The sequence below is a fragment of the Lagopus muta genome, chromosome 10, assembly GCF_023343835.1.
Source record: "Lagopus muta isolate bLagMut1 chromosome 10, bLagMut1 primary, whole genome shotgun sequence".
NCBI classification, from domain to species: Eukaryota; Metazoa; Chordata; class Aves; order Galliformes; family Phasianidae; genus Lagopus; species Lagopus muta.
Window position 1 is genome coordinate 14,818,064 of NC_064442.1, and position 12,325 is coordinate 14,830,388.

At 41.9% G+C, this 12,325-nt stretch overlaps 1 protein-coding gene across 2 annotated transcripts in view; it reads right to left on the reverse strand.

Annotated features, from left to right (window-relative positions):
- Positions 1–7: 7 nt before the first annotated feature.
- The window catches only part of OTUD7A (OTU deubiquitinase 7A), a 136,056-nt gene continuing 123,738 nt past the window's right edge, over positions 8–12,325 (reverse strand). For both annotated transcript variants that reach the window (XM_048956805.1, XM_048956804.1), the window contains 2 exons: positions 6,178–6,271; positions 8–220 (listed from right to left, as the gene is read on the reverse strand). The gene's annotated coding sequence lies outside the window, so the exon portion shown is untranslated. The remainder of the gene's footprint in view (positions 221–6,177; positions 6,272–12,325) is intronic.

A 12,325-nucleotide genomic window follows, 5' to 3' on the forward strand; every position in this document is an offset into this window, starting at 1 on the left:
GCAGAACACTCAAACCAAACCACACTGACTTGAATGATTTTCTTTATCCTTTTGTTTTTTTTTTTTTAATTATTTGTTTTAACTGAACTACGGAAATAGAGTAACTGAACCAATGCCCATCACTGGTTTATCAAGGTACTTACCTTCTGTACAGTTGTATCTTAGTAAGACAAATTGCTTAAGACAGCCTCTGTTTCCTGTTGTATCGCAATCATGGTCACTGATAGAAGGAAGAGAAAATTGCAAGGTATTCTGACTACAAAAATAAAATGCATTTCTAGGTGTTACAAAAAAAAGGCATTTTAGCTCTCCTTACAGTTTCTTAAAAACAGAAATATCAGCATAAAGAAAGGTTCTGTTATTTCTGAAGAACTGCTTCAAAGATAAAGGGAATCTTAGCTGTTTTTCAATGATTTTGAAGTATTGGGCAAAATATAGAGCACGAGGAAGTAGACCTTCATCATGTTTTGCATGGTAAGAAGTACAGCAAAAAACCAGAGCACTGCGATGTCCCAGAGACATACGCTTTGTTTTGGCTGGTTCTGATGGTGCATGCTATAAATCAGCCTTTTTGATCCTGGAATTTTGGGTGTTTTCTTGTTTTTACTGTAGATTATAAAATGCAGGTGAGTGTAGCACGATAAGGCAAAACTCTCTATGCCAAACATGCCATTTGATATCAAGTTAATGCTTACCCATTCCAAATGAGCTTGTATCTTACTTGCTAGCTTGCATTGATCCAATTCTGCAAGGTTTTTTTTGTACTGTATATTAACTGTGAGAGGCTAATATAGATTCCTAAGTAGTTTCATGGGTACTTCCATAATATATACGTTATTGCTAATACTATACTCGTATGCATAAATTTACGGGCAGTTCAAAGTGCAGATATTTCAGTATTTTCTCATGTTCATTTGCCTCAGATTTCACCTCCAGAAAATCATAATCTTCCCCTTCTGAATTGGAAGTCATGCTAGGCACAGTTCTACTACTGCATTTACAGACAATGAAGGAACAGGGTTCTTTTGTGAAACAAGCATTGCTGGATTTCTGGGATGAGCTGCCTAACCACTGTATAGTAGGGGAAAGCCAGATTGTTTTACCTCGACAGATTTCTTTTTTTAAATCTCAGCTACTGAGATTAAAAAAAGAGTGAAAACCTTATACTATTCAGGTAAGAGGAATTTACATTCCAATCATTTCTGTGACTGATAAAAGTGTTCTCGTGCTCTAGTCAGGAAAGGCGCAATTAAGATATCCAGCTAAAGGAATTTTACAGCTCAGCTGTGCCATGTGCTCAGACTTGCAGTCATAAACACGTTTGTCACTATCGTTAGGCCATAAGAGGGATATGGAGGGAAAAAATAAGTATCAGCAACAGTCATAGATTTTTTGTTCTAACTTCAGTTTGTTCTAAAATCCCCTTCTCCAACAAGAGCATCATTTAATCTTTAGCAGAGGACAAACCACTCCAGTCCTTTCACTAGAGTGTAACATTCACCATGAATCAGTAGATACACTGCAGATTTTTATAGCCTCGAGAAGGAATATTGCCACCATGTTATTGGTACAAGGATTACGGGAAATAGGAATTACGGGACAACTTATTCTGAGACAAAAATAGTTAATCTTTAACTCAAATAGTAATCTAAAACATTTTATGTATTTTCCTTACAGAGATTGCTAACAGCAGTAACTCGAGGCTATGATGAAAGAAAAAAAAAGACTGGGACAAAGTTGAATTTCCAGTTGAGCCAGTTCATGTAATACGAAGGCTGTGAGACTGCATGTAGCCAACATAGCCACACTTTCAGTAGATTCTCTGCAACTTGCCATTAAATTTATTATTATTATTTTTTTAAACATCTTAGCTGTAAACACCTCAGAGTCTGGTAGGCTGACAGCTGAATTGCCAAGTTTTAAAATCCTAGTTAGAGCTTCAGATCTCTCCATTAAACACTTAGTAAATGATAGTTCTAGGATACAAAAATGAATTCCAAACCACTGGTAGTTTTCAGTGCTGAATGTAGGAGAAAACGTCTCTTGATATTATCATACATGAAGTGAGAGTTTGGGGTTTTGCAAAGCAGAAAAACCAGCAAGCTCTTGTGACTCTGCACACAATTGTTTCTTCTCAGATTTGCAGATATAAGAAGTCTGAACCGTCTGCATTTTTAAATCTGGTCACTTGTCCAAACTAACCTCAGATTTTTACCTTTTTGTTGTTTCACCCAGCTGTGTGACCCAATCTGGTCTTCTTGCCTAGCAGCTGGCACTGCATGCTCAGGAAATAACTGCTCTGGGAAGGTGTGAATTTCGTCCTACTTCTCATTTCCCTGTGCAATCTGTTGAGGTGCATCCTCACAAACGATAAAGTTGCCTTAATTTTTTTTTTTTTTTTTTATTTTTTTTTAATTTCAGAACCCAGGAACGGGTTTATTAATATTAAAAAGCCGCAAGAGTTGCTTTCCTTTTCTTCAGCCATGATTCTATCTTCCTTTCAGGATCTGAGCTGATCTGCTTTGCTATAAAAAAGAGTGCAAATTAAAATCACCACCCTACTACCATCATCCAATTGCAACTGAAGGCACTCACAGACTTCCTCCCAAACTATCAGCTCAGGTCTTAGCATTGGGTCAAGATGTTAACTGTAGTACATGAAAACAGAAATGAAAGGAGTATTAATGTCCTCCAGATGTCTAAGCAATTTTTTTTGCTGATATAAGACTTGCCCTTAGAAACTCATTCCATTAACCCCATCCTACGCCCAGGATTTCTTTTTCATCCTCCTTCTTATAAAGCAGTCCTGGTAAACCACAGGCAGCTAGATTTTATTGTGAGAATTCTTTATATCTGCAAATTACTTATTCTTTGCTCTTGTAATACATGCATAGCATTTGCTTACATTACATAACTGCAGAAGTACATATTCATAACCAAACATTGGAAGCCTGTGTTTGGTAACACCTGATTCTCGTTCGTACCCGACCTTGAGTATTGCATTAATACTTGCAATAACTTTCAGTTCTGTGAGCATGTGTACACCCTTAAAACCTCATTACCTTCTACCCAGAAGTTCAGTGCTTTTCTTTTTTCATGCAGTCAGACAGGAAAAGGCTGTCTAAGAAGCTTACCTGTTTGAAGGTATTCACATTCAACCTGGTTTTCTTTCCCAAGAGTTTTAGGATTTGCACTGTGTGAAATGCATTCTTGTTTTGGGGAATACAATTTATAAAGAATAAGAAACATGAATTCTGCATACTAAAGCTTGCCTTTCCATTGCCATTTGATTTACTAATTTCACCAGGTGATGCCTACAAACTGACTTTCAGGTGCTGTTTTACTCCCTCACACCATCTGTTCATGCATTGGGTGCTAACATATAGTCTGTATCAGTGAACAGAATGATGAACATCTGTATTTTCAACATTCTGGAAGATAATTTTCTCTTTGCTATGAAAGTGGTGATGTGCTGGAGCAGGCTGCCCAGAGAGGTTGTGGATGCCCCTGGAGGTGTTTGGGGCTGGGTCGATGGGGCCCTGGGCAGCCTGGTCAAGTATTAGATATGGAGTTTGGTGGCCCTGCATGCGGCAGAGGGGATGGAGCTTCATGATCCTTGAGGTCCCTTCCAACCTAAGCCGTTCTATGGTTCTGCAAAGCTCTAGCTTTAGGAAGTAGAGAATAGCCAAACTCTACTGGTTTAGCTCATAAACCAGAATAGAGAATGCAAGAATCCACCGATATACGATTTTTTTTAATATGATTTTTCAAAGTGTATGCACACAGATGTCTATATGTGTATTGCACAGTATGTGTGTGTGTGTGTGCATACATAAATACATAGCAGTGTATATGCACTACACTAAGAATAATGAAGGGATGTCTACAGAGCAAAACTAGGTATCCATTTCATTCTAACTAGCGATGGGTCTGAACCAAAATCCTAGATCCAAACAACATCGCCTTTGGAAAGTTTGAATCTGGATTGGGTTGGCTTTTTTTGAGATTTGTGGTTTAGTTTCATCTCTGGTTACAGCTGTCGTTCCTTACGTGTATACGCATTGTGGGGGATGTGTGTGCACGTGCACATGTGCTTATCCACATGTGCCTGCCTCTGTGGGTGACAATGTGCGTGCCAGTAAGTGTGCACATGTTTACATATGTACTTTCAGCTTTCGGGAACTGTAATGTTACTGGTGTCATCTTCACCTTCTCCTGGACAGTTCTGTCTACAGCACATGAATACTTCCATGGGTCACTTTCAACTCTATAAATCACTACATTGAAGTATTACAGTTGTACAGTTATATATTTCATCTATACTTGCTCTGCTGTAACTTTTTATGTATTTTGTACTTCATAGATTATATATTGTGATAATGTCTATACAACAACAGTAAAAAAAGCAAAAAGGAAGAAAATTAACAACTGTAAAGCATCGTCTTAACATGTATGCATGGTTAGTGACGTTTACATTTTTCAAAATAAAATTTGTTATATGAAATGTTGGTTTTCTTATAATTTTGTTCTCTTTACCAGTTCAATACCCCAGCTAGGTACTACTCCTGCTGTTAGTTTGAGAATTGATGTGTTCAATATCTGTTTAAATTTTAGCCAGTGCTACTGTTTAAAATGGGATTCTTTTAAAACCACTGAGAAAACAGTTATGTCATATTTGCTTTGCAATCTCTTTTGTTTTAACTGGTATTTTAGAGTTACATAGTGAAACTCCTTTCTCAAGACTGGTATTTACTGTGTTTTACTTTATAAGATAGTTATGGGATAAATGCACACCAACTGAAGAGTTAACCATCCTTTCTTTCAAAGCTCAGCTCTTTGCACATTGCCACAAGTGTCAATGTCCTGTCAAAACACCACTAACCTAATCTCACCGTGCTCCAAGACGTTTTCTTTTCTCATTTCAAAGATGATGAAATCAAAGGGCAAGTGACTGATTTAATTCCTCAAATACATGAGGCTTTAGCAGGTACATGTCTTGTCCCCTTGGGAATTAACACCACACTCTGAGAAAAATTTTCTTCCCTATGGTGATTAACTCTCTGTACAATGCTATCTGAACTAAAAAATAATTTGAAAGAGCAGACTCCTGTTGAAAAGTGAAGGCTAAAATATCCACACTAAGCTAGGAACAACTCTGGAAATTACTATAAAAATCAGTACATTTTCTTGAGAATGAGTGATTAAAATGGTTCAGAGCAAATAACCTAGAGGGGCATTATTTTTAATGAGAGGTTTCCCCATGTGTTTATTACCATGTTGAACTGTCAGTGCTATTCATCATCTCCGATTATGCACCAGTCAGCTTGTATATCTCTGTGTGCCTATAAGCAACCGCCATTGTATAATTTATCCAAAGAAAGGACCTAACTAAATCACACAAAGGCTTAAATATCTTAATGCAGTACTTATGGAGTATTTTTTATCTAAGAGTAACATACTCTTTGGGCATGCAGTGGACTGCTTTGATTCTATTAGTGAACCCTCACTGAAACAGATAACAAAATGTTTGTATCCAGCAGAAAAATGTGGGTATGTTTCATTCTTCTCTTCAAACATCAGCATGATGCGGTTTCTAACTGTTTATTCTGCATGTCTGTGTTATAATTGGGTAATTCCAGGTTGCCATCCTCAGGCAAAAGCCTTGGTAAAGCATCTAGTATCAAAGTGAGTTGAAGTTCCCTTGCATACCTTGCCTATCAGTCTGATGGCTGAACTTCTTCAGCTTCAGACCCGCCTAGTTCAATTTCTGTCCTTGAACAAGAAGGCTAGGCAGCTGCTTTAGAAGCTTAGTTGCTTTCTGCTAAATCATTCCTATGGGTGGAGAGTGACATGTTTGAACTTTCTGGAATGAGGAAAAGAGAAACAAATTCTTCTGAAAGGATATGCCTTCTCAGCTTCAGTGTAGATTGCTGCCTCAGTACTGTAATGTTATGTGCCTCCCCACCCAGACATTCACACTCTGCAACGTACATGTTAACACATTGTCATCCACAAAAGAAACTGCTCCTCTCGAGTTGCTAAATATATGGGTTTCTGTCTTGCCTGTGACTCAGCACTTGTCATCAGATGTTCACAGACTTGGCAGTAGTCCATCAGTTCAGAAGAAAAGAGATAATGCTGCTAGCATTAAGATGAGAATTTCGTGTTTACATTTACCTGTGTCCTTTGGAGTGATTCACCTTATGGGTTGCAGCTCCAGCTATTCAAGGAGGCACATCCATGACATGCCTTGACGGTTTTCTGCAAGAGACTAAAATGGCATAAATATAAACAACACAGTCAACAGAAAGAGAAAAGACAGAAGACACGCTGGAATAAAAAAAGAGGCAAGGAAATGAGACAAGCTGATTGTATCTAGCAGCTGACCAGAAAGGCTGGCACACCAGAATACACGCGTGGCTTCCTCAAGAATTCCAGAGCAACCAAGCTAGTCAGCATCTCCAGTGGGCAGATCACATCACCTCTTCTAAGAGCAGTGTAGGAGGGAGGTATGTCAAACAGTAGTTCAAGCACATATGTCAAGTTAGGTACAGTGCACTGCTGGCACAGCTAAGACTTTAAAGAGAGAAGAAGGGATTTTTTAGTAGTTTTTTTAACCCACACACCAAGCAAAGGAAGAGAGTCTCAATGCCCAGACATCTGAGCATGAATTAACAATGACTTCGGGAGTCAGATTTGTGCTGTGGGCAATTGAGAGAACAAGATTACACTGAACAAATTTGGAGAAGAAAAGAGGGTGGAAAAGAGAGTGGGGTTTTAGGCAAGAACAGACCCCAAAAGTCTAGGAACACTGCTAACAAAACCTCAACTTTATCACTTCTGTGGCCCTCTGCTGGGCTCCTTCTAGGAGATTTCTGTCTTTTTGGAACTAGAGAGCCCAGAACTGAACACAGTATTCTAAACGTGGCCTAATCAGGGCAGAGTAGAAGGGGAGGATCACCTCCCTTGACCTGCTGGCCACGCTCTTTTTAATGCACCCCAGAATCCCATTGGCCTTCTTGGTCACCAGGGCACACTGCTGGCTACAGCCAACCTATTGTCCACCAGAACACCCAGGTCCTTTTCCACAGAACTCCTCTTCAGCAGGTCATCCCCTAATCCAGATTGATGCACGCAGTTATCCTCAGGTGCAAGACTCTACACTTGGTTTTCTTCAACCTCATCTGGTTCCTCCCTGCCCAGCTCTCCAGTCTGTCCCAGGTCTTGTTGAATGGTAGCACAACCTTCTGGTGTGTCAGCCACTCCTCCCAGCTTAGTATCATCAGCAAACTTGCTGAAGGTGGACTTTGTCCCTTCATCCAGGTTGTTGATGAAGACGCTGAAGACAACTCAGCACTGACCCATTGGGAATATTGCTAGTTACAGTCCTCCAACCAGATCCTGCACTCCTGATGACATCTAGTTGAGCTCTGCCAGTCAGCCAGCCCTCAGTCCACCTCACCATCTACTCATCTATCTGACACTAAGTTTCATAACAAGGATGTAGTGGGAGACAGAGTCAAATTACTCTCTGAAATCAAGGTAGACAACATTCACTACTCTTCCCCCATCTCCCCAGCTATGACAACATCACAGAAGGCTACCAGGTTAGTGAAGCATGATTTTGCCTTTGTGAATCCATGTTGACTACTGATAACCTTCTTCTCTCCCAATTACTTGGAGTAAAAAGTGTTCTGCCACCTTTCCAGGTGTGTAGTTTTCCAGATCCTTTTTCTTGTCCTTTTTGAAGACTGGAGTGATACTGGTTACCCTCCAGTCTTCTAATACCTCTCCCACTCACCAACACCTTTCAAAGATTAGATAGAGAGCGGTTCAGCAATGTGTGCAGCTCCCTCAGCACACATGGGTGCATCCTATCTGGGCCCATGGATTGCTGTATGTTGATTTTGGCTCTCTGACCAGATCCTCCTCCACCAACTGGAAGTCTTCCTCTCTCTCTTACTCTCTTACTTTCACGGTCTGGGGCTGAGGGCTGGTCTTAGCATTAAAGACTGAAGCAAAGAAGGCATTCACAATCTCTGTCTTCTCAGCATCTCCTGTTAGGGGGATCCAAGGCATCTACCTCACTTCGCAGGGGGCCCACATTTTCCCTAGTCTTCTTTTTACTGTTGGCATTCTTAAAAAACAACAACAACAACAAAAAAAACAACTCTCGTTACCCTTTACCTCCTTTGCAAGGTTTAATTCCAAGAGGGCCTTAGCCTTCCTCGTTGCATTCCTCTAATAACTGTAGCTCACCAAGAAAACGCTCTGTTGTGTAATTGCTGCCTCATCATAATTGCAAATCAAGGATCAACCTGCCCAACCTGACTGGCACCCGGAGGAGTTACATTTAATCTCCGGCTCCTGCTGGCAAGAACAAATGTTCAATAGGCCAAGAGAGGCTGGCAAAAGGGCAGGGCTGAAGGGCTCTTGATGGCAGGTCTCTGTCTAGCTGACACGTGTTCTCTGCGTCAGTGGAGAGCATGCCTGCTGAGGTGCACCGCAACAGGCCTGAGCCTGCTGGGCTGGTGCCTGCAGGGCGCTTTGCAGAGGGCTGCGCAGTGGGGCCCAGGCGTAGCCACATTTGCAGTGCATCCTGTACCTCAGCCCACGGTGCATGCTACTGCTTCCCTCACAGGGGCCAAGTCCAGGCAATACTCTTTCTGCGTGGGTTGTTTATGCAAACAGAAGTGCTGTCTGTAGACCAGGAAATTCAAATCACCATCCCCAAGTTTATACAACACACCTTTACCACCTTATCACCCACATCACAAATAACTTAGCAAGTCAGTAATAATGTGTATAGAAGTATTAACATCAAGAAGAACATCAAGAACATCTAGAAGGCTGCCTTCCACCAGGACTAAAGGCTGGGATCCGGCTATCATTACACGTGCTTTGGCAAGAAGACCACATGAGTCAGTTGGAAGTGGAAATTGAAGTGGACCCCTGTCTTCCACGTTCTTCAGACCACAGGAAGACCACTGAAGAGTTGTGCAGGTATCCTGAAGTGCTGCTATTAAACATTTGTCTTGGGACTCGACATCACCAACTTACACTGTGCACTGCAAATACGGAAGATTCACCTTCCCTGCCTAATATCTGCCTAACATGTCAAGATGTCCAACCTTATATTGGAGGTGACTTAGCTGTGCTGATATGACACTACTTAGACTGTAAAGTAGCCCTCACTCCTGAGGCAGAGCAGGGTGGACATGAGGACACGACTGAGAAAAAAAAGTCAGTTTGAGATCACAAGAGATGGTGCTTGGAGAGTTTCAGGTGTGTGACAGCACAGTAAGAGCAAAGACACAAAATAATATGGGAAAGAAAAGCAGCAGCAATAAGTGGGAAAGGTGAAGTTCAGAGGACAAAGATCAGTGCATGGGGTAAGGCAATTTCTAGACAGCAAAAGAAAGGGCTAAGGTACAAAATCCAAAAGGAGCTCTGGAAGAAGGAGTACAATGGCTCCTGTGATGGCATTTCCAATTGACTGGATGGTGAGATGTGCCAGTGCGTAATAAACAGGACCGTGCGTCCTTAAGAGACCAATGTTTGCATTTTCCCATGCTTTCCTATTGTGGAGATAACTTACTGAGTCATTTCTCTGATCCTGGAGACAAACGGAACAGACACAAAACATAACAAAACACAATAGCAACGGGAAGAGAGAAATTCCTCCCTCCCCCTTTTACCACACACGTGTTTTACGTAAGAACACTCAAAGCCTCCAAGTAGAACAGAAACAAGGAACAGACTGACAGAGATTTGCGGTGCACATTTTTTGAATCAAGGTCACCTTCTCCACCATTGCACGAACAGTTAAAGCACGAATGCTGCAGTTCTCCAATCTGTGACTTTAAAATATTTTGTCCCGCTGCTTTGGTTAGAAGTCTTACCTTCCAGATTTTCCACAGACAGGGAATGGCAAGAGGAATTTGCTAGCTTTTTTAAACTTCAAAGCCCTTCACTTCAAAGACCCTGCAATTTTTCTCTCAAGATTCGTGCCCCACCCTCTGGAAAAAAAAATGCCAGTTTGGGAGTCTCTCAAAATACCACATTTGGAAGCTTGCAGACCACAGCCTTGTTTTCATATCACACATCTAGAAGTCAGCGTGACAGCATCACAACCTCTGCAAAGGGGAATGATGAACTGGGCACCCCACTAGGCTGGTACCCAGGCCAGCTACACCAAGAATTCCTATGCCAAATTTGCTTATGCAGAATTCACTGCTGATCAAACCCAAGCAAAGGACAGTTTCTCTCTTTAACCTCTGTTACTGTGCCAAGAACTATCTCAAGTCCTTTGCATTACAAGACAGTAACGTCCCATGAAGTCACAACGTATTACAAAGGTTGGTTCCAAATGCAGCCTTTCTGTAAACTCTAGAAGCAGCCAAAAAATTCCAAGCTTTCCTACGTAGCAGCCTCCATTCACCCTGCAGAGCACAGCAGGCTGGGAGGAGCAGGACAGTCTGTCACAAAGCAGCTCAGTGCTGGCACAGCCGGGCAGCAGGGCAGGCTGCAGGTTCTCAGTTGACCCATGTCTGCCTTCCTCCTGCAGAAGAGGAGCCCACGAGGCTGGGGCTCAAAGGCAGACACAGCACAGCCCAACTTCCACAACTTCCCACTGAGTGGTGGTTTCACCTTAACGTGCCCTCAACTGGATAACTTGAGTGAGAAAACAGAGGCGAACCCAGCAAACAGGAACACTGCAGAGGGTGGGACAGTGCAAACAACAAGACCAGGTGAATAAATCAGGACTGGCTGTTGGCTTCCCTGCAAGGAACCTTCCATTAAGGCTCCGCTGTATATTTTTGGACTCCACCTCTCTATTTTTAGGAGGGATAATTAATGCAGAAGGAAATAAGGAAGGAAAAAAAAAATAAAGCCTGGAGTCTGAGAATGGAAAAATTTGTATTCTCCACAAAATTGTCCACTATGATTAAGGAGGAGTAAAAAAAGGGTTCTATTTCATGAGTAAAAATACGCTACAAATCACTGTAAAAATTATATGTTACACAGTATTTGCTAGGAGAAAGGAAGCATTTCCAGAAGACAGCATTTCCCCACTTAACTGTTATTAAAGAGGAATGAATGCTCAGCTTTAAAACGCAGCTGCACTCTGGCTGTGTGTCAGGGCAGCTCTCAGCTGTTCTGAGGCTGTGGGTGCCTCTGTGCTCTGCACTCTGGCTTTGGGAAGGGCTGGCTGACCTCTGACAACTGGCACAGGCTCTGTCCAGCTCCCTGCCTGCAGTCAGCAAGAGAAAAGTCACAGGCAAGTTGCTGAACACTCTCACCACGTGCTGGAAAACCCCAGGAGCCACGTGCAACACTGTTGTGGAACAGAGAAATACAGTCTAACAGGGAAAAGCAGGTCCTTAAAATTATCTGCCTGAAGTATGAGGCCCTTCAAGCTAGAAAATGTTGTTGTTGGTCCAAGCAGCCTCCCTGCTGCTGCTCAGCCTTGCACTGTGCCTTGCAGCCAGGAGTGCTCTCTCCACTCTCCTCCCTGGAGCAGCACCAGCTCATTGCCACCCAGCCACAGCCTACCTTCACTTTACACACCACTTTTCTACTGCAAGGGTCACTTTGTCTTAGACTGAATCAAGCCTGTATATTCCTGGCACCACAGGGAAAACTGATGTGAAATGTTTAACAGCAGCAGAACATGTCAGGAGGCAGCATCCACGTAATGTCTAAAACAGTACCTCCCTTTTAGGTGCCCCAGAAGGGTCTTTGCTTTGAAAAGCATCACACAAAAAATTATCTTTTTAACTAAGAACTGCCATTTCCTCAAAGAATGACTGAGGTATGGGAAAGGTTGTAGCTAGGAAAAAGCTCTGGAAGTATTCAGTACTATTTCCTAATCATACCTTTCCTGCCTGACAAACACTTGCCGCTGTGCCTCTAATCAGAACTTCTTTCAAACACAGCGGTTGAGGATCTGTTTATTTCTTTGCTCAGGGAGATAAACATCAGCTTCAAGGAGTTAAAAAACAACTGGAAGAATGATGACATGCTGCAGGGTGTCTTTGCTAATGAATGGTGTTTCTAATTTTAAAAAGGTTTGTAGATGTGACACACTGTAACGAGCATCTGAACTACCCCATGCAAATACTGCAAAGCACCACAAAGTAAAAGGGAAGCTGAAGCATCTGTATTTTGTATGTGTCCAATTACTTTTGATAATAAAATGTCAGAGTAGTATTGTCCACAAAACCCAGAAGCCCAGATTCATGAGATATTTATGCTTGAGCTTCTGGCTTCTCTGATTATTTCCTCAAAATTGAGGTCATTCTAAGAATGACAGAAGCCAAAA